The following is a 27,714-nucleotide window of genomic DNA, read 5'->3' as shown; positions in this document are numbered from 1 at the left end:
GATGTAAGTACAAATGGTTTCACTCTTGACTCCTTTGTACAAGTGAAAGACAACTTGGAATTCTAAACAGATTAGAAATAGAGGTTGCCATTTGTTTGAGCTCTCTTAGAAAAGAAGGCTCTTTTTGACAAATCCCTCTGCTTATTAGACAAAGTACAAAAAGCATTACATCTGGAGTTCATAAGCCATTGTTGTATGGAATTGATCCATCATACAATCCCTTATGCTCTTGAAATAAACCCACGAGAATTTAAGTAAGATGCTATATGCACACTTACTAACACATTCACTCAGACACACACACCCCCCTCTGTGCACACGTGCTACCATTAGAGCCTTGTGCCCTTGCAAAAAATCTTATAGAGTAGAATTGCAACATGCTTTTCAAATTGACAATTTTTTTTTTTTTAAACATCGTTTATCTTTCAAAAGACTTCTGAATTCAGCTACAGGAATTATTTTTATTCCTTGAAGCCTATAGCCCCCTATTTTTTGCACTCAAAATGTTTTGTGATACAACATTTTTTTCCATGAAAAAGAACAAAAGTAAAACTGCAATTATTGTTGAAACACGTCATCCCCAGATACTTCTGAATTTATTTTCCTTCCTCAAATCTTGAAGCACATATTATTTCTTTCACATCTTTAGACCGTTAAAACCCAATTGTTCATTCTGTGAGAAGAAAACTTAAGGAAACACTCAGCAAGTAGCTCTCTATGTGGGAGATGGAGTTTTAGAGGATTTTAGGTATTTGAGAAGAGTTTCTCATAGATGCTGTTGCTTTCAGAATTCCTCAGGATGCCATTCTAAAGGATGACTGCAATTCAGATCACTGAAGTGCTTTGATGTCTTATTTTTTCTTTTGCAGATTGTACTCCACATGTTCAGAAGGCCTTTCCCTAGAGTATAATTTAATGTAATTGACAGTCATTGTTCCTCGAAAGTTTGAATTAAATTAACATGAGCATGAATGAAACTGGTAAAATAACCACATACAGATTTCATTTTATTTTCCTTTAGGATCAGTGACAATGTTATGTATAGAATTGGCAGTTGGCCGTTAGATCTTCATTGAATCACCCCAAGTTTGATTAAAAGTAGATATTTCAGTGTACAGTAATTTAGGTTCATGAAACACTCTTAGGTTTCTCATTTAGTTATTGGGTTTATTGAGGAACAGGGTATTTTATGTGTATAATGATGAATTTCGTTCTTTCTCTTTTTACACTAAGATCAAACACAGACTGCAAAACTGACCAAGCATGAAATTGTTTTTAGAAATTGCGGGAGGTAGTTTCGATGGCAGGAATCAGAGGAACCGTAGTTAGTGAAAATGTGTGTGGAAAGGATGATGGTGGTGGGTAGGAGAGAATAACGGTAGAGAGGTGTTTGCGGAGGGCAAAAACATTAAGCTGACAAACACTTCTCTGTAGAGTAGTTTACGTGTTAAGCCAGCACGCTTAAAAGCGTACAAGGTTTTAGATAAGAAAGTCCTCATTGTTGTGACTTTTTTCTGGACATGTAGATGGAAAGGAGACTCAAATCTTCGTATGGATTTTGTGTCTTATGGTAACTGCCACTGCCAAGCAATTAGCCTTCTTGATGGCTGTGCTTATGCAATACTAATTAACATGCCTGTTGTGCTGTTTTCTTCATTTGACCATGTGACAGCCCACAGGTCTGACACCCTCTGAACCAACAGCTGAGGACATTTCCAACATGGCAGATTTTTTTTTTACAAAAGACACCTAAACAAAAATGCAATCACACTTTTCCTGAACAACTGCATTCACAGAATGTGTTACAGCGGATCTACAATTAGAGGATTGCATTCATTTGTACTGGGGAAAAAAATAAAGGAGACTAGACCCTACTCAAGCATATGGATACAAATTGATTATACCTGGGTCCAGAATTTCAAAGTGTGATAACACTGTATTATATTATCACGGAGGATATAATTTACCAGTACAATCACATCTAGTAAAATTATCATTAAAAGTTAGAAGCAAAGGCCTCAATATATTTACAGCACCATTTGAGACCTCTATATTGACTGACTAATTTAGTAAATTTGTATGTGTTATGACTTTAAGAGTCTGGGCGTTGGTGACTTTTGTTTCTGTGTGTTTCTGTTGTGAGTGGGACTGGGATACTATGATTAACAAAATCATGTACAGGCACTTGATATATGGATTGTACAGTCTAGTGGGTGAAGTTGGGTGAAGCTTATTTATAGGCTCTAAAAATAAATGTAAAATTAGTACTGATGTGAGTGGAGGTGCTTGATACTCTGAGATTGTTAATAGAAGTTTGTAACCAGATTGTAAGTTGAGGTAAGTTTCCTTGGAAGTGACAATTGAGAATAACATAAAGTAAAACTGATGGTTAAACAGGTAAGCTGAGGCTAGAGCACCAAGTCACACTCTGCTGCACGTCGGACTTGCCTTAGATGTTTGTTTTTTGTTTGTCTTTTTTTTTTTTTTTCCCTAAATTGCTGATACCTAAGTCCCATGCCCATGTCTAGAAAGTCTAATTTAATTGTTCAGGGTATTGCCTGGACATTGAGACCTTTAGAATATCCCCAGGTGATTTTTGATGCACAGCAAAGTTTGAGAACAATTGATCAGAATATTCTAGGCAGATGGAAAAGGCCTTGTGGTAAGATGAAGCATGGCAAAACCTTAATAAGGCTGAAAGGTCAGTTGCTGCTCCTGCAGGACAAGGAGAGGAGGGAGCTGGGGAGAGAAACTTGTGCAACATGAGACTGAAGAGCTGGTCGAGAAGAGGCTTGTAGGCCGTTATTCCTGTCTGGTGCTTTGCTGAATAGCAGCAAGAAGCCAGTCAAGTCTTCCAGTGGGCGTGTTATTCCACCACCTCTGTTTTTCTTTCTTTTTTTTTTTTCCTGTGGAAAACATGGAAGTGTTGACTTTGCTTTTCTCACATATTTTAACTTATTCATATGTATGGACCTTTAAATGGACAAGATGTTTTGAAATTAAGTTGTTCATGGAGAAACTAAAATATTTTCTTTTTTTTTTTTTAGTCTGGAGTTATCACAAAGTTGGAAAATGTTTTAAAAAATCCAACATGGTCCATAGTCATTAGATCCGTCTTCAACTCTGGGTCTCCCAGTCACCACAGGTGGATCTGAGATGAGCTGTACTGCAGTGGGCTTTCAACTTCGGCTGCATGTGACAGTCACTTAGGGACATTTTTACAAATACTGACGTTCAGGCTCAAGTTAGTCAATTTAGGAGTGACAGTTAAGCATAATTTTTGAGTTTCCTTAGGTGGTTCTAACATTTAGCCGGAGTTAATAACAACTCACCTTCTGGATAAATCTGTTTGGATTTAATTAAATTTGGGCATATTGATCTTAGAAATGAACTAGAGTCTCTTTATTTTTGAAATTGAGGGGGAGTTAAAATGAACACCTGGAGGTATTTGCTTAAGTGCACTCCCTTCACAGAATAGAGATGTGTCCTTTACAGGCAGATCCAGTTAAAGGAAACTTCTGGAATGCTGGGTGATAGAATGAGGGAACCTTGCCTCCTCTGGAAGTTTGCCATTGATGACATCAGATTTCCCATGTTGCGTTCTCAAAAGTCAGTCTCTAGGATCTAACTTTAAAGATATGTGCCTCTAACACTTGGTTCTGATTATTTCCCCACAGTTGTGTCAAGTCCACACAGTTGTATAAATGCTTCTGCTTTTGTAGATGCCAGTTAACACTCAGAGGTTTTACATTTAAGGGAAGAAGAAATCGACAAACAAAGGAAGTAAAGGAAGTTTATATGGAATAGAAAGGGAAGGAAACAGACCTTGAACATGGGTAGAAAGGAGGAAAACAGACTTTGTCCAGGATAGAAGGCCCATTGACATGAGGAGTCATGCTAATGGAGGTCAGAAAGAGTAAGAAGAGTCATTGGACACTGACCGAGAAGGTTCAATACCAGGTGGCAGCTGAATGAGTCCATCAGTGGATGGGCTACCTAAGCAGGCAGGGCATTGTGCTTGTGGGTTATTCTGCAAAGTCTCCTCAGCCAACAATGAGTGTCATTGGATCCATCAAAGGATTTAGTGACAATGAAGCTTTTTGGGTGAAGAATTCCAAGGAGATTCTGAAGGTTGTGACATAGATGAAGAAAAATTCTCAGCATGAATTGAATAATATTCACACGAAGTCTGAAAGTTAAAACTTAGAATAAGTACTGAAACCACACCAACTAGCACCAGGAAACACCTCCATGAAATTCCGTAGCTGGAAAGGAACTCCATTCCCAACCCCTCATTTAACAAATGAGGAAATTGAAGTGAAATGATTTGCCAAGCTAAGAGATTCTTGAGAGCAATGCCTAGAGTCCAGACTCTCTCACTCATGAGTCTTGTGTTCTTAGTCTATCATGCTGCTTTCAGACCAGAGCAAAATAGGAGACTGAACTGAAGTGGGGGAAGGTTTCCTTCAGTCACGGGAAACCACCGTTAAGGGTTATTTGATGCTGGGAAAGTACACTGCTGGAATAGCTGCACTGTAACAACCAGAGCTGACTAACAGCAAGTTATCCTCAGCAGAGCTGTGAACAGAAAACTTTTGTTGGGATTCAGGAGATAAGTTTAAATTATTCTCTGTTGCAGACAAATGTGTTATTCATTCCTTCATTGGTCTGTGCCTCTTGTGTGCGTGGGAGTGTGCTTGGCACTGTAGAATAGATAAGGCAATAGACCCTGCCCTGAAAGTGTTTATAGTCAATGTGGAAGATTAGATATATGTGTACAGAATTATAATAAAACACTGATTGACAAAAATGTTGTGAGATCTGGAACAAACCAGTAGCCAGGACATTTCAGAAGACAGAAGGGCTATTTTCATCTACTAGGGCAAATAGAATTGCCCGAGTCAAGAATATTTCATGAAAAAGGTAGAATTTAAATTAGATATTGAATGACAAGTAGGATGTACATTATGAGGAACAAGAAAAAAGCATTTTAGAAAGAGGGAAAAAGAGAAGCATGCATTAACAAAATTAGTACTTTTTAACCGGATGTGAAATGTTTTTAAAAATATAAGTTGAGACGGCAAGTTGGAATTAGATTATAAAGTATTAGTCTACGTATGTTCAAATTAACAGTTAAATGGGGGACAGGTGAATGGAATAGATAGGTGTGGTATCAGGATGTGTTTTGGGAAAAGCAACTTAAGAGAGAGTGAAGAGTAGTCTGGAGATAAGAAAGACTGAAAGCCTAGAGATATATTAGTTTGTTCTCACGCTGCTATGAAGAAATACCTGAGACTGGGTAACTTATAAAGGAAAGAGTCAGTTTAATTGACTCACAGGTGAACGAGGCTAGAGAGGCTTCAGGAAACTTACAATCATGATGGAAGGGGACGCAAACACATCCTTCTTCACATGGCAGCAGGAAGGAAAAGTGCTGAGCAAAGGGGGAAAAGCCCTTTATAAAATCATCAGATTCCCAGAGAACTCACTCCCTATCATGAGAACAGCATGGGGGTAACTGCCATCATGATTCAATTACTTCCCACTGGCTCTCTTCCATGCTATGTGGGGATTACGGGAACTGTCATTCAAGATGAGATTTGGGTGCAGGACACAGCCAAACCATATCAGGAGACTTCTTAGATTGTGATTGCAAAATCTCAGGTCAGACTAATTGAAAATGGGAATCAGAGGAGTAACCATAATAATACAGATTATAACAGAGAGGGACGATATAGCAGAGAGTGGCAGGCAATGTCTGCCAACTAGATAAAAATAAGAGAATAGAAATGGAGACCTCAAGTTAGTTTCAAAGATTCTAAGCCTGGGTAACAGGAGGGAAGACAGAGTCATGAAAATAAATATGGAATGCAAATATTTCCGTAACACTCACCATATTCTCATAGTTTGGAAAAAAGTACCTCATTCTTTCTCCCAAAAATATTTAAATCTGCCAGACATATTATATATTGTATATGTACAACATGTCCATAAATGCAAATTTTGGAACTTTAATGACTTTTGCAGGTTAGCGTAGATTTAGAGCAAAAGGTAAACTGACATAGAATTACATAAATTATGCAGTAGGGAAATCAATTTTTTTTTTACTGCTCTTAAACTTTAGACTCTGCCTAGAGTTTTATCATTTGCTATGTTGCCTCACATATTCCAAAAATTATTCTAAGAAAGAGTTATTTGGAGAGCTGATTTAGTTTATACAGCAGCTACTCAGAATTAAAAATAATCAGTAGTACCTTAAGATTCAGGCTCTAACTGGGTATTTAGGCAGGGACCCAAAGAGACAGTTACTCCTATAACTCAACTTAGTAAAATGTACAGAGCATGAATGTAGCAGCCCAACCCATCTGTTCTTTTTTTCTAATTTTGAAGAGGTTATTTTTGTATCTGTCTTTGGAATTTTTAGTTCTGTCTCTGCTATGCTACAAAAGTACTGATGCTAACAGACTAAATTAAAAAATATAAATTGTTGATAAGAGGAAGAGGAAATTGCGGGATATAAACCTAGCCATTTTCCCATTTAGGCGGTATTTCCTTACTTTTTAAATAAACTCTAAGACCTTTTACTTTCTCACTATCTCCTCTCTGCATCAGTTTTCTTATTAAAGTCTCAACATTTCTTATAATGGATGTCTCTAGAATTTCTTTACAGGAGACATTTAGGGGCAGCTACCTAAAATAGGAGAGCTGGGGAGCTTACTTTAAACCTAAACTGAAATAATAGACATGTTATTTATTTATTAGACAGAGTCTCACTCTGTCACCCAGGCTGGAGTGCAGTGGCGTGATCTCGTCCACTAACATCCACTGCTTGGGGTCAAGCAATTCTCCTGCCTCAGCCTCCCGAGTAGCTGGGATTACAGACACGCAGCACCATGCCCAGCTAACTTTTGTATTTTAAGTAGAGACAGGGTTTCACCATGTTGGCCAGGCTGGTCTCGAACTCCTGACCTCAGTTGATCCACCCATCTTGGCCTCCCGAAGTGCTGGGATTACAGGCATGAACCACTGTGTCCGGCCTAATAGACATATTTTTTAAATTGAAAATATATATTACTGATTTAAAAAAATAAAGATTTCTAAGATGATTTTATTCCTGCTTTACATAAGATTTTTAAAGAGTCCAATTTCCTAATGTTATTACTAACATTATTATCAGAATAATTATTCTGGGGGAGACTAGGGTTAAAACAATTCCCACCATAGCTGATAATATAATGAATTGCATTGGCTAAGTGTAATTAGGAAGCGATATGCAGTGGAGGCTCCTAACTACTTATATGAAGACTCCAATCACTTCTGAAATTGCATCTGCATGTATTGTGCCAAAATTATAGAATATAAATATACAGCAATCTATTTATTCAATTATCAATTCATTCACTTATCAAATATTGAAAATGTTCCTATCATACATATAGGTGTGGATATCTAAATTCACACATGAGCAAAGCAAGATTAAATTGCCTGTGCCGTTCATTTGAAAACTTAGGCATAAACACTCAACTGAAAAATCTCTTTTTCTAGCCCTCTTTATTCTCATCATAGTTAAAATGATACCTTCTTTTTACTTTAGAAGCTAAGGTTCAGATGTTGTAACGCTTTTACTAAATTCAGGGTGTAGTGGTTAAATGTATCACTCTGGGGTTAAACTCCCCAATTTTATTACATACTTGCTGTGTGTCCTCAGAGAAATTACTTGACCTTGCTGAGCTTCAATTTCCTTTTTTTTTCTTTTTTAAATTATTTCTTTTTTAAGAAACAGGGTCTTACTCTATCACCCAGACTGGAATGCAGTGGCACAGTCATGGCTCACTGCAGCCTTGACCTCCTGGGCTCAAGTAATCCTCCCACCTCAGCTTCCCAAGTAGCTGGAACTACTGGTGTGCATCACCACATCTGACTCTGTAAAGAACTTTTTTTTTTTCCTCATAGAAACAGCATCTAGCCATGTTGCCCAGGCTGGTTTCAAACTACTGGCCCTAAGTGATCCTCCTGTCTTGGCCTCCCAAAGTTCTGGGATTACAGGTGTGAGCCACCAAACCTGACCTGAGTCTGTTTTCTCAATAAAAGAAAAAGATATTAATAGTACCTATCTCATAGGGTGGTTGTAAAGATTGAACTAATTAATACATACACACTACTTAGAACAGTGTCTTGTTTGTGGTGCACCCTTAATACAAGTTTAGTATTCTTCTGACTAAAGCCTTACTTCCCTTCATGAGGCCTTCCACATGCTTACCTTCCTTGTCTCCCATAATCACCCCTGAACAATTGTAGGTCATACTAGCTCAGCAAATAAAATCATTAAACTAATAATTGCACCTGTATTTCTGTATAATTGATATACATTCTTGGCTAGAAATTCATAAAGGTTATGCTGATGTGGACACCAAATCTAAGTGATAAAGCCAGATTTCCAGATCTCTTATTTAGCATGTTCCAGCTCACTCGATTATTATGAGAGGTTTTAAAGTCAACTGTAATTTCAAGTATCTATTGGAAAATACATTAAATATCCTCTAAATGATAAAAAGATAGAAGAATGCATGAATATAGTTGGAATATAGACCTGGAAGGCAGCAACAGCAGCTGACTATGACCTTTTTATTGAGAAAGTGACCCAGAAAATGGCCAAGGAAATTTCATCATTTATTTCCCACTTCTGAACCAAAGTCTCAGATGCCTTTAAATCCCCATAGGATAAAGTTGGCTTTAGGTTGTATATAAAATACAAATTGAGTAAGGGAATATTTTATCTTTACTGCTCAGATGTTTTATCAGCTTTGAATGGAAAAACACACTAATATTTCTTTCCTTGATAGGTGCACATCAGCTTTAATTATAATCAGTCCTTCCGTAGATGGAATTCATGGGACTTAATGTGCTATCAAATGCAAAGATAGATCTTTTTGCTAATTCTCTAAAAGTACACGTTTGTTTCTGGGCATGTGGGTATAACAGTTGCTCCATGCCATGTTCTTTCTCTATTGCTACAAAGCACTGTAGATTCAGTTGTAGGCGTGGGGTACCACATTAATTTGGAAGTTTGAATTTCTAGAATAGTTTCTGTTTAAGTACAGATTACACAGCGTGGACACTCCCTAGTTAAGTTGTTGAATGGTTGAAAAAGGACACGATAAATGAAGCTGTTTGATAAACTGTGGAAGACAAAAATAACCTGCCTATAAATTTGATTTGGGGGCTAAGGTAGGTTTGTTTTGGTATCACATTTATTCCTGTGTGAAATATAAGTATTCTGTGTTTATAAGAGAGGGAAAATGTGTACATTTATTTGAACAACCAATATGAATAGCATCTACTGTGTGGACTTATGAAATAATCTATATTTATTGCATTCACAATGCTTATATTTGAGTAGGGAATAAAGATAAGGCAATTAAAATATAGGGGTATGTTATGACTGAGTTTGTACACTTTGACCATATTTTGTACATAATGGGTGGTGATGGTTGCATTAATTAATTCAATTGTATTCATCATTACACAATGTGTGTGTATACATAAAAATAAAATCATCATGTACATCTTGAATATATTCAATCTTTATCTAACAAGGAAATATTATATATATATATATATATATATATATATATATATATGCAAGTGCTAGGGATAAGCAGAAATTTATCTGGGGACATTGAAGGTGGCTCTTTAGGATTATTAAACATTTTGAGAAAAATCACATTTCAACTTCACCTTTGTAAGAAGTGGTACTGGGCTTCCTTTGCAAATGAAATGTGGTGTGACAGAAAATAGACTCGTGTAGCCCTCTTTAGTGGGATAGCTTTCTTTCTCAACATCAACTAACACATCTCCTAGGTGTCCTTAAAGTTTCAACCTATAAATATTCTACCTCATTAAGCATAAGGACCAGCCATGGACATATGCCGCTAGTGTCCACTTTCCTTCAGAGATTTAGGGTGATGAGAAGATAAAGGATCTGCTTACCAGATGGAGCTTGTCAGATTAGCAATTGGAGCAGAGTAAATATCGCTGTCATATTGTTGGTTTGAAGCACAAAGAACCCCTTTTGTATAACGCATGTGCATATTTAATAGTTTAAAACAAAAAAAGCTCAGCAGAAGGTTGGCTGGTGGTTGAACCTCTAGCAGAGTGGCCATTGCCTGAGGGCACGTTTCTGCTTTCCTCATAATAGGGAACATTAGCAACCAGTGGCTTGAGAAAGGCAGAGTCAAATCAGTCTCTTGGGGCCCAGTCGGCCACATGAAGTGAGAGCCGTTAGACACAGCAATGCGATTACTGCTCCAGAAAGGGTTTGCCACATATATTACTGCATAGGCTTTTCAGGGCTGCCAGCTCACTCAGCTTACAAATGTCAAACATGATTTAAAAGGTTATTATACTATCAAGAGGGAAGGAGAATGATTTTCCATCACTGAAATTTCTATTTCATTCTGTGGCACATACTGCATCTCACGAAGGCCAATATTGCTAAATAACCTGCTTTTATCTTTAATAAGTGTTTTATGGACCTTAAATTGGAAGAACCACTTCCACTTTATTTGTATTAGAAAATGTGATCCTTTCTGGTCGAATAACAGCGTGATAGATATAGTGTGTGTATCTATGTATTATGCTTAGCAGATTGTTCTTGGAGGGGAGTAAATTTGCTTGTGATGCGTCAGTTCAGGAGAGCATACGTAGGTAAGCTGCGGTTTTGATAAATGCGTTTGTAAGTCTGCAGTATTTTATGCTAAAAATGGTCAGGTGCAGTTCTCTGTACTGCATTACTTATTTCTCTTTGGTCTTTATTGTGACTGGTATTTAAAAGAACCCACTTTCAACCCCTTTGACCCCTGTGGGAATATTTATTTGCTCAATAAGGACTCTATTTGTTGGCCTCAATGAGTTAATTTAGGTACAATTATATTTGAAGAGTTGCTCAATAAAAGCAGAAGGCTATTTTACTTTTATTTTAGGGAGATTTTTACTCTTGTTTTGTAACATTTGAAAAATAAATAATCTTCAAGTGTGGCTGTTAAAATGTACAATAAACACCTTATGGTCAATGTGGAATTTTTAAACATTGCCTTTGCAATCATAAAGGAGGGCAAAACAAGGGATTTCAACTGCCCTTTTGGTAGCATTCTTCACTCTATTTCCCAGCAAATCACTCTGATGGCTTTTTCTGAGTGTGAGACTATACAGCTGAAGGTTGCCTACATCTCCAGGTCCCAGAATGTGCCATGCACAGCAATACATCAGCACTCTAAGCTGACACATTTGCGGATGGTGTTCTCAGGTGGGATGTAAAAAGGACAGAAGGATACAGCCTATAGTGTTGAGATATTGTCTGTCCCCCCTTTATCTGAGACTCTGAAGCATTAAATTAAAATCTGTGAATTCGTCCATGTTCGCATGGGCATTGTCAAAATTAAATTAAAGCTTATGGAAGGAAGCCTTCTCAGCCTGAAGAGTAGCACCTTTCCTCCAAGTTCTACACCAATTTTGTCATTTGCCAAAGTGCAAGTCACAAAAAAAGGATAATGAAACAAACTAAAAAAATCTTTGAATTTTGAAAAATAATTAGACTTCTTTCATGGGACAATAGCACAAAAAATTTAAATTTATTCAACGTTCTCCAGATGGAGTATGAAATGAGCTTTCTAACATTTGAACAAGAGTGAACCTGAATATCTACATAAGGATTAATATGTATGTCTGTCTATGCCCTTTTATTCTTTTGAAGATTTTCTGTAATATATACTGATTTCAGTAGTTTCTTTATTGTTATATAGACAAAAATAACAAATCTAGAGATACAAAAATATTTTCAGTTTAGGAAATAATTAGAACATTCTATTTTTTCCTCTTCTTTTAAAAAGTAACAATAGAAAGAAAACTCACTTAAATATTGAATGATAATAAATGTTTTATCTTAGTTTTGAAATTTGATCAAATAGTAAATTTATTATAATGTATTCATATATTCAGTAATCAATGACATATTTATGTAAGTCTTGAATGTTTAATCTTTTTAAAAATTTTGAAACATTATTTTGTCTAATTGGATAAAAACTCCCTTTTACAAATCTCTCACATGGTTTCTTTTAATTGAAAACTCTTTTTTCAATTACATGTGAAATACAATTCTATTAATAAACTATGAATTCATATACACCTTTTTAAAGCATTCAATTATTTGGGCAAAGCAATGCAAATGTATAAACTCAAAAATATAAACTATGATGGTTAATTTGATGAAATATATCTCATTAAATTGTAAAATGCAACAAAAGTGTTTCTTCTATAGCAAAATCTTAGCTTCTGTTAAAATAAACACATATTTTTAAAAATCCTGCGTGACCCTTTCTTGAAGAGGTAAGTTCACTAATAGACCAGTGAACTATTTTCTAGAAACCAAATTGAATTTTGAAATAAAATCATTGTCTAAAAAGATGGAGACATATACCACATAACATAAAACTTATGTCAGCTCATATATGGGAGAAAGTTATCTTTCTGCTATGATTCTACAATAAAAAATATTCATTTATATCCCACAGCTTAGTAAATCAGAGGACTATGTAATCTTAAAACTTTTGTTTTTAATCACCCCAACATTTTTTTCTAGAATTCTTAAATTGAAAATTAAATGTCATGCTAATAGTGTTTTGCTTCCTTTAGAAACAAAAGCATTGTTTACAAAAGGCATTATCTTTGCATCTGACAATATACAATTTCATTTTTCATTCTAGTTATCTTCAAACAATTTAATAATGCATTCTTGCCACCTCTTTCCCAAAGCCAAATAGATACCTTGTCACCTTAAAATATTTCACAGAACAATTGCAGCCTTTAACATGTAGAACATAGCTCTCTGAGAAACAGGGTACTTTCTAGTGCTTGTGATCTATAAACGTCATTGGATAAGAAATCAGGTGACTCATGAATGCATCCCGGCCTCGTTAATTTATGTTGATGGGTGGTATGAAAAAGATAAGGAGATGCCAAACTGGTGAGTTGTCTGTGACCAAAAAGAATTATTTATTTTGTTGGAACCATGTAACCTAACACTAATATTACTTTTAGATAATATTGGAAAATTATACATTAGATAACATTTTCTAGAAATTAAGCTAGTTATTTTAAAGTAGAGTTTACTGTCTTGGCTAAGGGACTGCAAACACAAAAGTATGCAGGGGTGAAGTGGATAAAGTCAAAGTACATGGCTGCAGTGAACTGAACAATCCAAAGTATCACCAAAAACATGTTTCTTTAAACAGTCTACTGGCAACCTTACCCATGGCTCCCATTTCTGGCTTCTTCCCGAAGGCCTGCCATTCTTTATGCTACTGATCAGGCTTTTCAAAAAAGCAGGAGTGGGGGCAAGGATGCGGTAGCTCACACCTGAAATCCCAGCACTTTGGGAGGCTGAGGCTGGTGGCTCACTTGAGGTCAGGAGTTCAATACCAGCCTGGCCAACATAGCAAAACACCATCTGTACTGAAAATAGAAAAAGTAGCTGAGCGTGGTGGTGGGTGCCTGTAATGCCAGCTACTCGGGAGGCTAAGGTGGGAGAATCACTTGAACCCACGAGGTGGTGGTTGCAGTGAGCTAAGATCACACCAGCTACTCATACTCTGGAGGCTAAGGCAGGAGAATCGCTGGAACCCACAAAGCGGTGGTTGCAGTGAGCTGAGATCGCAGCACTGCACTCCAGCCTGAGCAACAGAAACTCGTCTCAAAAAAATTTTTAAAAAGGCCGGGCGCCGTGGCTCAAGCCTGTAATCCCAGCACTTTGGGAGGCCGAGACGGGCGGATCACGAGGTCGGGAGATCGAGACCATCCTGGCTAACACAGTGAAACCCCGTCTCTACTAAAAATACAAAAAAAAAAAAAAAAAAAAAAACTAGCCGGGCGTGGTGGCGGCGCCTGTGGTCCCAGCTCCTCGGGAGGCGGAGGCAGGAGAATGGCGGGAACCCGGGGGGCGGAGCTTGCAGGGAGCTGAGATCCGGCCACTGCACTCCAGCCTGGGCGACAGAGCGAGACTCCATCTCAAAAAAATAAAAATAAAAATAAAAATAAAAATAAAAAAAAGTAAGAGTGGGGGATATTTTTGTCAAATCTAGGAAAAGTGAAATTTCTTCTAGAAACAACCTGAATTATGTTAAAAATATTGACAATATATGAGTTGGGTAGATGAGTTTTTACCTTGATGAAAGGAGATATTTCCTTTTTTTTTTTTTAACTAAATTGCTTTTATACAAAGTTTACAAATTAAATCTGCATATAAGGAGAGTTAAATTTAAATATTAATTTTAAGATTTTTGGAAAATGCAGCAATCGTTCTTTTCATGTGAGAGATAACAAGTCTAAGCCAGACATTTAGTCTTGTTCTGTGCAGGCAGGAAGATCTCATCTGGATTCCCTGGGCTTCTGGGCATTCTGACTCACAATATCTTCATCAGTTTTCTAGTGATACATGAATAAAAGCGTAATAAAAGGTAAACCAAGGGCATAGTCAGGAGTTCAGGGGAGCCTAGGCATTAGTCCACGTGGGAGAAAGAACGTAGACTTCCTGAGTGGCCTAGGACTCTGAATGTTGTGTCAGTGACGCTGGATGTATCCAAATAGACTCAAAGAAGAAGCCCTGGGAGGAAAAACTGGAGCATGGAGGCGGGATACTAGACATAAATACTAAAATATATGTTGAAAAATTTAAATAATACCATTTCTGAGCATTCTTGTGGTTTCATAACTTTATAGAGCTATGACATATACTAGAGTAATCACCACTTATCAACTTCAGTGAAACGAGTGGGGCCAGGGAATTTCATAGCTTTCCAAAATCTAAAATGCATATATTTATGCACAGAATTTGTAGGTTACTTGAACATACTGTATTTCTCTCAGATTCTAACTAATTCTTAGAGAACTGTATTTCTCTCAGGTTCTGACTTGTACTTAGAGAAGTTAAATGACTGACTATATAGATGTACATATAGAAAATGGTTGGTCTGGGATTTAATCCAAGGTCAAGATTAAGACCTGACCAAGGTTCAGTCTTGATCCAAAACTTTTAGTCCAATATTTTCTCCACCATAAATCAAGAGTTTAAATGAACATTGGATTCGAATTCCGACTCTACTAATTCTGACTCTACTAATGATGGGCATAGGCACCCATATGGGGCTGAGATTTGGCTATTTATTTTGTTTGTCTTATTTTGTTTTGTTTAAATCCCAGGTAATTTCAATTTATAGCTAGGACTGAGAACCCCTGGTTTAAAATCTAAGAACACATAATTTATTTTCCTTTTCCTTTACTTTCATATATATTCTAATAAATGTCAGTTGTTATTAAGCCTTACATTTATATACTCACAATACATAAATATGTAAATACACAATTCACAGAAATATGTTTATGTGCTTAATTATCCATCTCAAAAGCAGATTTAGAGGATTTAGGAGAAATGCAGCCTGTGATACCAACTCGAAGAAAAAATGGGAAGTATCCTTTTGTAGTTGGTTCTACCTAGATTCTGGTGTTTCCATCTGGAGGGACTGAAAAGAGCTTCTATCCATTGATTATCTATAATGTGCCTTCATGCTTATGGAGAGATTTCTTCATTCAGATTCTCCTGGAAGAAGCCACTGAGTGATAATGAAAGTCTCATCATTAGGATTGCCAAGTTTAGTACATAAAAACACTTGTATTAAATGTGCTTATCTGGCAACACTACTCCTAAGAGCTTGGCTCTCAGATTCATCTCTGGTCCAGTGTTTTTAGCTCTCTTCCCAGATGAGTGATGGCAACTGCCCTGTCTGCAAAAGGCAAAATATCATCTTTCTTTTCTTCAGAGACACTGACCTAGCTGAAATGTTTCTCTGGACAATCCAAGAGGAATCAGACATTTACATCAGCAAGAACCACATTTGTGTCTGTGATACTGTTGAACAGTCCATAGGGAGATGACTGATTTTTAAAGCAGTGGTACTTGTAAAACAGTAACAGTAAGGCTTAAAACAAATTAATGCCACAAGTGATTTCCTTCATTCCTTAATGTAAAATCGTCCTGCATGTAATTCATTGTAACTGAAAATGGAAAGCAAGCGGTAGTTAGACAGTAGCTCTTTCTTCCACTAAAAAGGTTTAAAGGCTTCAAGTTTGTTTTCTATGTACTGTCTGACATGGCCATGCAGATATTCTTCATTCAAAATTATATCCCCTCCTAGGGTTTCAGTGACTGAAAGAGGAAAATTTCCTCTTATTTTAAATTTCCTTTAATGGATCACAAATCAAATTTTATGTACACATAAACTCAAATTAAGAGCCTGTTTATTGCGAAATTGTCTTTAAAAAGCTAACTCTAACATTAATACAATTTAGTCCCTATTTGTAGTCTGATGGTATCTAAAAAAAGTTTTGGATAAAAGTAAATCTCTACACCTTCAAATTGAATGTTGCAGCCAATTGAGAACCTGTGAGAAATTAAATTGAGAAAGATGTTTTTGAAGACCCATTTCAGGAGAAATGAATTCCTGTGTCTTGAGAACCCTAAAGCAGATAAGAAAGCAAGGCAATGGATCTAATTCTGTTTGGAGTATAACATTCCTGCAATTGAGGATATATAAGAAAAGATTTATCTTGTGTCTATTTGTCTTGAAGTTCAGTTGAAATCTGGTTCTAGAGAAAAAGAAGGATACTAATTTCCAGAGAGAGCAATTGTGTCTTTCAGAAAAATTGTGCATTTCTTCCCAGTTGAGATGTCTCAAAATTAAATGGTATTGTGCAAAGCTTCATTATCTTGTTTCTCTTAAGAATCAAGCCCTGTTTTTCAGAACAGTTATCCAATATCCTAATAGATGAAACATAATTTAGAACAACCCTATAAGACCAAGATTTGCCAATACAATGTCTATTTAAATATAGAATTACTATTTAATATAGAATTCAGTGTGGATAGTAATGATGAACTTTAAGTGAAAAAAAAAAAAATTAAAAGAACAGAAACTCCATAATGGATTAGGTCTAATACAGCCTTTTTGTCATGAGTGAAGAGGCTAATGTAATATAAGCCCTCATGAGTAATCAGATGTCTTCTGATGAGTGAATTGAAATGTCATAGCAGAAGTAATCCACTATACATTTTATTATGAATTTTTGTGGGCAGATTTAAATTTATTTTCTGACTCACTTAATTTATGTAATCAAAACAAAATCTAAAATGCATGGAAAAATCAATTTTGGTAATAGGAGATTTACCCCAATATATGTATTCATTTCTAACGTTTTCTTTTTCTCATTAGTTGACTGGGTTATAATTTGTGCTTGTCATTCTTCATAGCTTTGTTTCTGGTTTTTGCTAAAGGCCACAAAACTACACACATCAGGTATTTCCAACAATACTATGCTATTGTATGTGCACTAGAAATATCCTGGTGCTTTTGGTAGCTCCAATCAGATATGTCTTATACATGATTTGTCAGATTCCACAGATAAACTGTATTTTTGCCAAACTAGATTTTAAAAGATTTAGTCATTTAGAAATATATGTGGCTATTTGGCTTCTACTGTTTTGCTCTTAACTCATCCAAGATCTAATGCTAAGACCATCCTATCATCATGATCTTTGGTGAGAATATAATTGCCGAAAATGTTTTGAAACCACTAGGTCAGCGATTAAGAACGAAAAGGATTCAGTGTGACATCAAAGTTCCCATACAGCGTCATGATTTACAGGAAGTGGGGATTTAACCAGGTTCACTTGAAAAGTACTGAATCTTAACTTCTCAGGGTTCTTGTTGTATGTTAGTAGGATATGCTTTAATGTGGATCACTAATCTCTTTATCATAATCATTTGTTTCTAGTACACACCTGTCTCATTCTTTCATCTTTTAAAACATCACTCAAAACAAATGACTCAGGGCTGGGTGCAGTGGGTCACGCCTGTAATCCCAACACTTTGAGAGGCCGAGGTGGTCAGATCACTTGAGGTCAGGAGTTGAAGACCAGACAGACTAACATGGTGAAATCCCGTCTCTACTAAAAATATAAAGATAGCTAGGTGTGGTGGTGCGTGCCTATAATCCTAGCTACTGGGGAGGCTGAGGGAGAATTGCTTGAACCTGGGAGGCAGAGGTTGCAGTGAGCTGAGATCACCCCACTGCACTCCAGCCTGGGCGACAGAGCAAGACTGCATCTCAAAAAAGAAAAACACAAATGATTCAGAAAATTTTAAAGCTTGTTAAGTTTTTATCCTTCTTGAGCATATATATGTGACAGCCAGTTGAATTCCAGATGTTTTTCAGCTTATTTTTGTATCTAACATCTGATACTTCATAAATAAAAACAGGCAGAAGTTTTGTTTACTGAGTATTTTTGTGATTACATATCTAGATAACTTTCAAAATGACCAGTCAGTGGTTTTAAGTTTTTGATCTCCATCTCGTATCCTATCATTCGTATTGTTGGCAAATGATGAGTTTTACGTGTATTATTTGGAAGCATTTTATGAAATCAGTTTTATAAGTGCCTTTAAAGAAACAAAAAATCTCCCATGGCTGTATCTAAGCAAGGACACAAGAGAAGGTGAATGAGGGTGTTTTAATGTTTATTTTTTGTCTTACCTTTCAATTCACACATAAACCAATATGGAAGTAGTAATATCTAATGTAGAAAATAGAAACCTATATATTTTTAAAGATTTTTGAGTGAGTGTGACTAGACAAGTCAGATAATTTATCGTTTTCATTCTTAGGCCATAAAGATCCCTCTGGCAAATTGAAGAGTTTAATGACTACATATTTTCCTAAACTTTAACTGTCTTGAGTGAAGGGTACACATAGTTTGCACTATTGGTGAGTGAAAATGTCTAACTTGAGCAAAGAGAAAACAGTCCTCCTCTACCATGAGAGTGAATAGAGACATACATGTCAGAATTCAAGATGGCAGCTACTCCTGGGAATTATGCAGCACACATTTTAAAAATTCAGAAATCTTAATTATCACCAAATCTAACAATCTATGACCTTTATTTACCTTTTCTGTTGACTTTTAGACTCATGCTGAATTTCATAGCTGATAATACAAAGCTTATCTTCATTTCTTAAAATTTCTAATTGGAACCTAGCAGCTGTATCAATAAAAGAAAATGCTTCTTGTAGCCTACTCCACTTTCCATCAGATAAAGATGAAAGGGACAAGATAAAGCCATTTGTTATTTCAAGTACCAATTTTTATTTCATCACTCAGGATGGGTAAGGGATGCTGTGTTAACAAACAGACCCCAAATTTCAGTGGTTTTTCCATTTAATTTTTTAATTGATACATAACAATTGTACATATTTGTGAGGTATATAATAATGTTTTGATACATATAATATGCAGTGGTTTTTCCATTTAATTTTTTAATTGATACATAACAATTGTACGTATTTGTGAGGCATATAATAATGTTTTGATACATATAATATGCAGTAATCAGGGTAATTAGCGTATCTATAATTTCAAACATTAATCATTTCTTTGTGTTGGGAGTATTCCGTATGGTCCTTCTAACTATCTGAAATTATATAGTGTATTATTGTTGACTATAGTCATCCCGTGGTGGTATAGAATACTAGAACTTATTCCTCATATCTAGCTGTAATTCTTTATTTTTTCACAAATCTCTTCCTATCCCTACCTTCCCCAACCATTCCCAGTCTCTAGATCAGTGTTTTTTTGTTTTATTTTGTTTTGTGTTTTTTGGTTTGTTTGTTTTTGAGCCAGAGTCTCGCTCTTGTCACCCAGGCTAGAGTGCAATGTTGCAATCTCGGCTCACCACAACCTCCGCCTCCTGGGTTCAAGCAATTCTCCTGCCTCAGCCTCCTGAGTAGCTGGGATTACAGGCGTGCACCACCACGCCCGGCTGATTTTGGATTTCTGGTAGAGATGGGGTTTCTCCACATTGGTCATGCTGATCTCAAACTCCTGACCTCAGGTAATCTGCCTGCCTTGGCCTCCCAAAGTGCTAGGATTACAGTGTGAGCCACCGTGCCCAGGAAGGATCACTGTTTTTAAAAGCAAACTTTTTTTAAAAAAGCTCTAAGGTCTATCAGTCCTTGGGCTACATGCCTATTTCAGTTTGGCTGGGGCCTTGCTCTGGCATAAGTGTTGACTTTCCTTCAGTATCCAGGGTGAAGGAATGTTGACACCCTGGTGATAGTGGCTGAGGGAAAGGAGAGTTCTGGAAGTTTTTGTAACAACATAAATCCCTCAGCCCATAGTAATGCATGCCATATTCTGTTACAACTCATAGGTTACAAGTCACATACCACACACAACCACAAAGAAGTCAGAGGGCAATCTAGCCATGTTTCTGGAGCGGGGGGCCCACCACAAACATTCGGCAAGCACTGAAAATGATTATCCATATACCACCTGCAAATTGAAAACCCCAACTTAGATTCCATTGCTACCCATCTTACTTAGTCTACATGCTGACTTGACTCCATATTTTAGTTATTGACTTTTTAAAGAATTGCATCTAGCATTTGGCCTTCTTCTTTAAGCAGAGTTCTCTTTTACGTGTTATTGATGTGTTTTTGTTTTAAGGTGTTTTATCTTAAGTCAAAACCAACACTAGTGACTATGTCATTAGTTACTAAGCCTAATAATTATAACATTGATTCAACAGGATTAAAATTTATGCATGAGATTCTGCTATCAGGTTGTTTCGGGAGATGTTCTGGGACTCCAAGACTTACAGTTTCTGTGTCTTGCATGTCATTTTACAAATATACCAGAGAATAGACTGTGAATCACAGAATTCTAACATCATAGGGTTGACAGGGAAGTGTTAGAAAATATATCATCTATTTCTTGTATTTTGACAAGATTGTACACAAGGCATTATATATCAAGCCATTGAGGGTGGGAGGGCAGAGAGAGAGAAAATTATTTCCCAAAATTGTTTCATTCAGTTCATCATAGAGCAAGGTTGTCCCATATAACTGCTGTAAGGAATGTGGGTAGGGTTTGTCTTGTGAAAAATAAACTTATTTTTGGTTTGTATTTATCTCATTAGCAAAATTAGTATTGTTTAAGTTCATGAATATTCTGAATAATAAAAAAAGTGAAAATAAAACAATGTGGTATAGGGAGAAGAAAGCTGGATCACATTACTGTGATCCCGGAAGTGCCTTAATGTCTTCAAAGCCTCAGTTTCCTTCTCTGTACAATGGAGGAAACAAAAATCAACCTTTTGCAAACTAATAAATATGAACTTGGAACTACACAAAGGTCTTATTTGCAGAACAGTCTTAGAATAACGACATAAATAGAAGCATGGTAAGTGTAACTATATATAAACAAGCACACAATTTTAAATGGAAATTAAATTTCATTATTTAGACCACATTGATTTTTATCAGATCAATCTACTCTCACATATTTGAGTTACAAGGTCTGAGGGTGAATGGCATTGTGTGATGAATTCCAACAAGTCTGGGCTTTACTTAATCAAATTTTACAGTGTTGGACCAAACAGTAAATGCTTGTGAAGTTGATTCGTTCGTCTCTCAACTTTGAGATGCTTAATCAAATAAAATCATAAAATTTGAAAGCTAGAGGTGACTTTGAATTCATATCCTCTAATCCCTTCACTCACATTTTTTTAAAACTGTGCTGTTATCAGTTAGTAATTTTATTCAACTGCTAGTAAAAGATTTTTGAGGCCGGGCGCGGTGGCTCAAGCCTGTAATCCCAGCACTTTGGGAGGCCGAGACGCGCAGATCATGAGGTCAGGAGATCGAGACCATCCTGGCTAACACGGTGAAACCCCGTCTCTACTAAAAATACAAAAAACTAGCCGGGCGAGGTGGCGGGCGCCTGTAGTCCCAGCTCCTCGGGAGGCTGAGGCAGGAGAATGGCGGGAACCCGGGAGGCGGAGCTTGCAGTGAGCTGAGATCTGGCCACTGCACTCCAGTCCGGGCGACAGAGCGAGACTCCGTCTCAAAAAAAAAAAAAAAAAAGATTTTTGAAAGTTAATGCTGTATACAAATTATGAATATATACCTCCAATGTTTTGGCAAGTTTCTCGGCCTTCCCAATGTAACTGGCTACATGGATGGCAAGGTTTGCACAACATCTTATGTATGGAATAATAAGAATGACATTCAACTAAGAAAGCTGATTTAAAAAAGAAAGAAAAGAATGATAAAAGGCAAAAGGGTAAGAGGCTGATAAGTTTGTCTCATTTTAAAAAGAGCCAGGGTTTTTTGCTTGTAACTTATTGCCCAGCATTTTTTTTTTTTTTTGAGGTTTCAATACTTTATTCAAGTTTCTGTAAGTAATGTTAATTACAGCATTTGAAGGGGAGGATCTAATTCCACACAAAATGGAAGACTCTAGAATGTACCCATTAAACTGTTAAAAAACAAATTGATGAGAATACAAAAGAAGTCCAATTTAGCTTCTGACTGTTGTCACCATGTGATTACAATCACACAGACTCTTCCAAGCTTATAGCTGGAGCTCCTAGAAGCTATTTCTTACTCTGGTGCAAGGGCAAAAAACAACACAGGAAGGAATAAGTCCTGAATTACTGGCTTCATCACATCCACCTTCTCCACCCCAAAATGGCACAAAAGAAACAGTGACCACACCCTGCAGACCATTTAGTGTAAAAGAGGTGACCACGATGAACTGGGGTGGGAACAGGTCATGAAGATCTGTCTAAAAAGTCTCATTCACGTGAGTTTGTACACACTGTCAAGCAGCGAGTCTCTCTTCAATTAGGGTTAGGAAACCAAGGTTCGATTCTCAGGAAATCATAATTTAATTCATTTACTCACTATGAATTTACAAAGTGCCTACATATTATCACCTACCACTTGAAGGCATTTCTACATAAAAAAGAAACCTGGCATCTCAAAGGGGCTACCGAGTTCCCCCCAGGTCTACCACTGAAAGTACCTTTTTTGGAAATGCGTTTCTTCTGTCCCTCTGAAAGGGTAACATCTTAAAGCTGAACCATCTTTAACCTGGCGCTCTAATATATGTAGCAATACTTGCATCCCAGACATACAACATTAAAAGATACACTAAATTCTGAAGGTAGCTATGCTGCAAAATAGTTTTAAATTAAACAATTGTACAGTATCCGTTTATGCTTGAAATTTCAGTCCTAGACCAAGCTTGTGGCCACCAGCATTGACGTTCTTGCCATCCAGGAGAGCTGACAGTGTCAGTTTGATACCTGGCTTTAGGGTCTGAGTGTATCCTAAACCTATCAGGCTGGAGTTGTTCCCTGTAGTCGAGAAGCAGGCTTGAGGGTCAATCAGATACGTGCCTGTTATTCTGAAGCACGTGTTACTGTTTTCTGCTGTCCAGACGAGATGGACAGCGGTCTCCAACTTCTTGTTCACCTTCTGGGAAATGGAGCCACCAAACTCTGTCCCCTCATTCACATTAGTGTGAAGCTGGAATTCTTCAGTCTTGTAGCCAACTGCAGAGTTGCTCTGGGTCACTCAGGAAGGACTTTGCAGTCTCAAAATTCATCCGGTAGCCGGCCAGCCAGCCCTGTAACCCGGCAACCCAGCACTGGAGCACCCCGGGTGGAAGGCCCAGCAATGTGGAAATCCACGTCACAGCCCAGGTCAATGTGCTCCCGCTTGCACCCTGTCTTGATTTTAGCATTTTCCCCCCAGTGTTAGGTGAGAAGGATGAAGGAAAGGTCAGCCTCAGTCCACGGGCACGCTGACCGTCCACGGTCATCTCGGCGCCTAGTGTGTTGTCGGGGTTCCGTTTCTCCGTAGGCCTCACGCCGCACTCGTCCGTCTGTGCTTGGATTCCAGACTGCCCGTCACTTTGGTGATCTCAGTGTTGGCTGAGCCTGAGCTTGTGAACTCCAGTCCATCCTCAGATTTCGTTTTCAAATCAAGCTTTGTTAAGCCAATCCGTAGCCCTTGGTGAAGACATCCCCAGCAGACTTGCCAAGATCCGCCTACGTGGGTGGCACAGCCATCTTCCGCTTCCGCTGCTCGGGTTCGGCGGGGGCTGGGTGGGGTTCGCCGGGGTTCGGCGGGGGCTGGGCGGGGTTCGGCGGGGTTCGGCGGGGTTCGGCGGGGTTCGGCGGGGTTCGGCGGGGGCTGGGCGGGGTTCGGCGGGGGCTGGGCGGGGTTCGGCGGGGTTCGGCGGGGGCTGGGCGGGGTTCGGCGGGGTTCGGCGGGGTTCGGCGGGGTTCTGCGGGGCTGCTCGGGGGCTGGGTCGCGGAGGCAGGAAGTTGTCCAACATTTTAATACAAGGCCCTACATTGTGAAGAAGGTGGGGTGATGTAGTTAATTTTACTTTATTTGTTTTGAGGCAGCGTCTGGCTCTGTCGCCCAGGCTGGAGTATGGCGGCATAGTCTCCGCACACTGCAAGCTCCTCCCCCTGAGTTCAAGCCATGATCGCGCCTCAGCTTCCGGGGCGGCTGGAATCACAGGCCCCCGCCATTTTGTAGTTTTAGTAGAGGTGGGGTTCGCCATGTTGGCCCGGCTGGTCTGGAACCGCTGATCCCCGGTGATCCTCCACCTCAGCCTCCCGAAGTGCTGGGATTGCAGGCCTGAGCCACCATGCGCAGCCAGTGATGTAGTTTTATGACTGGTCACCTTATGTATTCTTCCAATACTCTAGTTCCATTAATAAAAAATAGAATAATACAGATATTGCATTAGGAACATCTGCTGCAGGGGCCTGTTTTACCATTATGGATGACGTTATGAATACAAATATTTATATTATTTATGTTTGCCATTATGTCTGTTCTGGAATACTAGCAAACCAGAATAATAATTAGCAAGAGACTATATAAATTAAAATTATGCATTTTAAAGTAAAACTGAGGTTGATTCAAACTAGGACTCCACCACTTGCACAAACTGCTTAGCACAAATTACTTAAACCTCGATATTCTCATCTATGAAATAAGGACTTTATAAGGTCAAGTACTAAATTAGATAATACATGTAAAGTGGAATGCCTAAATACAATGCCTAGGATATAGTTATTGCCCTGTAAGTTGTAAGTGCTACCGTGAACCAGCCAATGATCTCTACTACATACTATGATTGAGAAATTAAAGATGGTTAACATTTTATATAAATCAATGTCAAGGTAATATTATTTATGAAATTATTGTACTTCAGGTCATCAGGATTGCTTTCGTGCATTTGAGACTCTTTTCTTAGATGACAATGGTTCTAATCCATCTTCTATCAAAGTCTATATTTCTCCATTTAAATCTGGCAGATCCATCTTCTAGAGGCATGACCAAGTCAATGATTTTGATTAGTCTGTGCTCCTTACCCAATAATATAATACCTGGAAAGTAATTATGTTTCTATTTTTCATTTTAATCTGCTCTTGCCATATTGACAATATGGGCAATGGCCAAGTCCATTATGAGCTTAATTGCTTATGTGCCAGGTGTTAGGAAGTTCATTCTTTGAATTTAACGAAAGTAAAAGATAAAGTCACAGAATTCTGGTTCATTATATGCATACATTATTCTAACTCTGGATAAATAATTAACCGTTCTTTTATATCCTGTATTGTTTAATGTCTCCCTTGCCCAGGAATAAGGATTTTTATTAGAGTGACTTCAGTCACTGATGAGGCATACATACAGAAATCTGCTGTTAAGATTAGAATTTGTCTTTGGGCCTTTTTAAAGTTTCTGCAAACTGATAACCCAATTGCTCATGCTGATTGACAGAACAACATTGAATATCTAAGTAGTCTAGGCCTTTGTTCGTTAGAATTTGTCCTTTTGAGATCCGTGGGCTGGAAAGTTTATACTACAATTGAGTGTGCTACAAGTAAGACAGCTTTAATTGAAGCCTCTAAAGAGGAAAGGAAAATAGCAAAGAAGACTCTTTTGTATCTTTTTCCATTATCAATAATGCTTGGAATGGACAGTGGTGGTGAAGGACAATATAGAATATGCCTTTTTTTCATGTACAACTTCAATATGAAATTATTCAAATGAATCTCTGACTATGTCATAATGTCTGCATTGTCCAGGTATGTGTGAAACAGATTTTAATGGATGTTGAGTGGCTTCTATTCACCCACTTATGTTTGAAAACGCACTTAGAGACTGTTGAGAAGGTTGCTTATGCTATTGCTCCTCCTTTTCTGTTGCTGTTCAGTCTGCCCCCAAGTGGTAGAGAGCCTAAGAACCCAAAAAGATAGCAACGTGGTCAATCCATGACTTACGACTGCAATTGTATGCCTGATTGATTTTTGTTGGTATACAACAGCTGAGCAATTTGAAATTTGTCACATGGAATATGAATTCACCTGTTCAAATCATGGCAGTATAATTCTTGAAATTGCAGCTGTATATTTTAATTCAATACACCAAATAAATAAACTTCAAGACATAAAGCCACCATTCATGAAATAGATTTCTAAAGGCTTATGTCGGGATCATTTTCTTTCTCTTACCCTCTTGTTTTAAAACTCCTCTCCCCACCGTGGCCTTACACTGGAAGACATTTTTACTCTTGATTTCTAGCAATTGCTGGCTGGTATTGTTGAGTTTTAATGTTTCAGTGTGATTCAGAACTCTGACCATTTTCAGGTTCTTAGGAGCCCTCTCTTGTCTCATTTTTAAACATGGCCTTTGGGGAATGACAGTGATTGTGACAGATGGTAAAGGAATAAGATTGCACTTTGGCGCTGCTTCTGTCTTTGCCTCTTGATCTTTTCCCACTTTCTCAAGGCAAATTATAGATTTCCTTTTGCCTCTAGAGGGACGCAAATTGCAGTTGCCAGTTACATGGTTCTTTGTTTCTCTTTCTAGCTCTTAGGGAAAAAAAGGACTCTTATTTAATTAAACATTGTCTTTACATTTATTGTTGTTGAAGGGTACTGATTTGTATGTTGGCCAAATATCTGACCAGACAACGGAGGGGACTTGTTGAACTACAGACAAAAAAAGAAAAAGAAAAAAGGAAAAAAAACTTTTATTGCGTTTGAAGGTAGCTTCCCTCTAGTGGCAAAACCTGGTACTTCACTTGTAGATTACAAGCAATTTTTAAAAAATCTTTCTTTTTTTATCTCTTTTTAAAACATTATCTGATATGTATAATTTATATATCACACATTTTAATGAATGTGGCTTGCAACTAAAATCAAGGTTCCTAAAAAGTTTAGAAATCTTTTTTGAGTTATTAAATTCATAATTTTAGGTATGCAAAGTAGGCAAGGTGCTTTACTGTTCATTTTGTTCTTCAGTAATCCCATACATACAATACACAATTCCAAATGAAAGGATTCTAGTTGACTAACAAGATAGTTAATAAAGGGGTTCTAGATTTTTTTCATAATTTATCAAAGGAATATAAAGGAATTTTAAAAATATCACATAAATTTGGGTGGTGGGCATATTGCTTGCTGTACTTCTCTGTATATTAGAAATATATTAGGCTGGGCACAATGGCTCATACCTGTAAACCCAGCACTTTGAGTGGCCAAGGCGGGAGGATCACTTGAACCCAGGAATTCAAGATCTGCCTGGGCAACATGGGGAGACCCCATCTCCAAAAAAAAAAAAAAAAAAAATTAAGAAATTAGCCAAGCGTGGTAGCATACCTGTGGTTCCAGCTGCTTAGGCAGCTGAGATAGGAAGATCGCTTGAGCCCAGGAGTTTGAGGTTGCAGTGAGCTGTGAT

At 37.6% G+C, this 27,714-nt stretch overlaps 1 protein-coding gene and 1 pseudogene across 6 annotated transcripts in view; one reads left to right on the top strand and one right to left on the bottom strand.

Annotated features, from left to right (window-relative positions):
- Nucleotides 1-27,714, top strand: part of ROBO2 (roundabout guidance receptor 2) — a 619,239-nt gene that overhangs the window by 239,119 nt on the left and 352,406 nt on the right. The gene's annotated exons all lie outside the window — the stretch shown is intronic.
- Nucleotides 22,297-24,020, bottom strand: LOC117083667 (annotated as a pseudogene).

The sequence above is a fragment of the Trachypithecus francoisi genome, unplaced genomic scaffold (genome assembly GCF_009764315.1).
Source record: "Trachypithecus francoisi isolate TF-2019V2 unplaced genomic scaffold, Tfra_2.0 Lachesis_group0, whole genome shotgun sequence".
In the NCBI taxonomy this organism is placed as follows: Eukaryota; Metazoa; Chordata; class Mammalia; order Primates; family Cercopithecidae; genus Trachypithecus; species Trachypithecus francoisi.
Note: the sequence above shows the minus strand (reverse complement) of the source record. Positions and strands in the feature narration are given on the sequence as shown.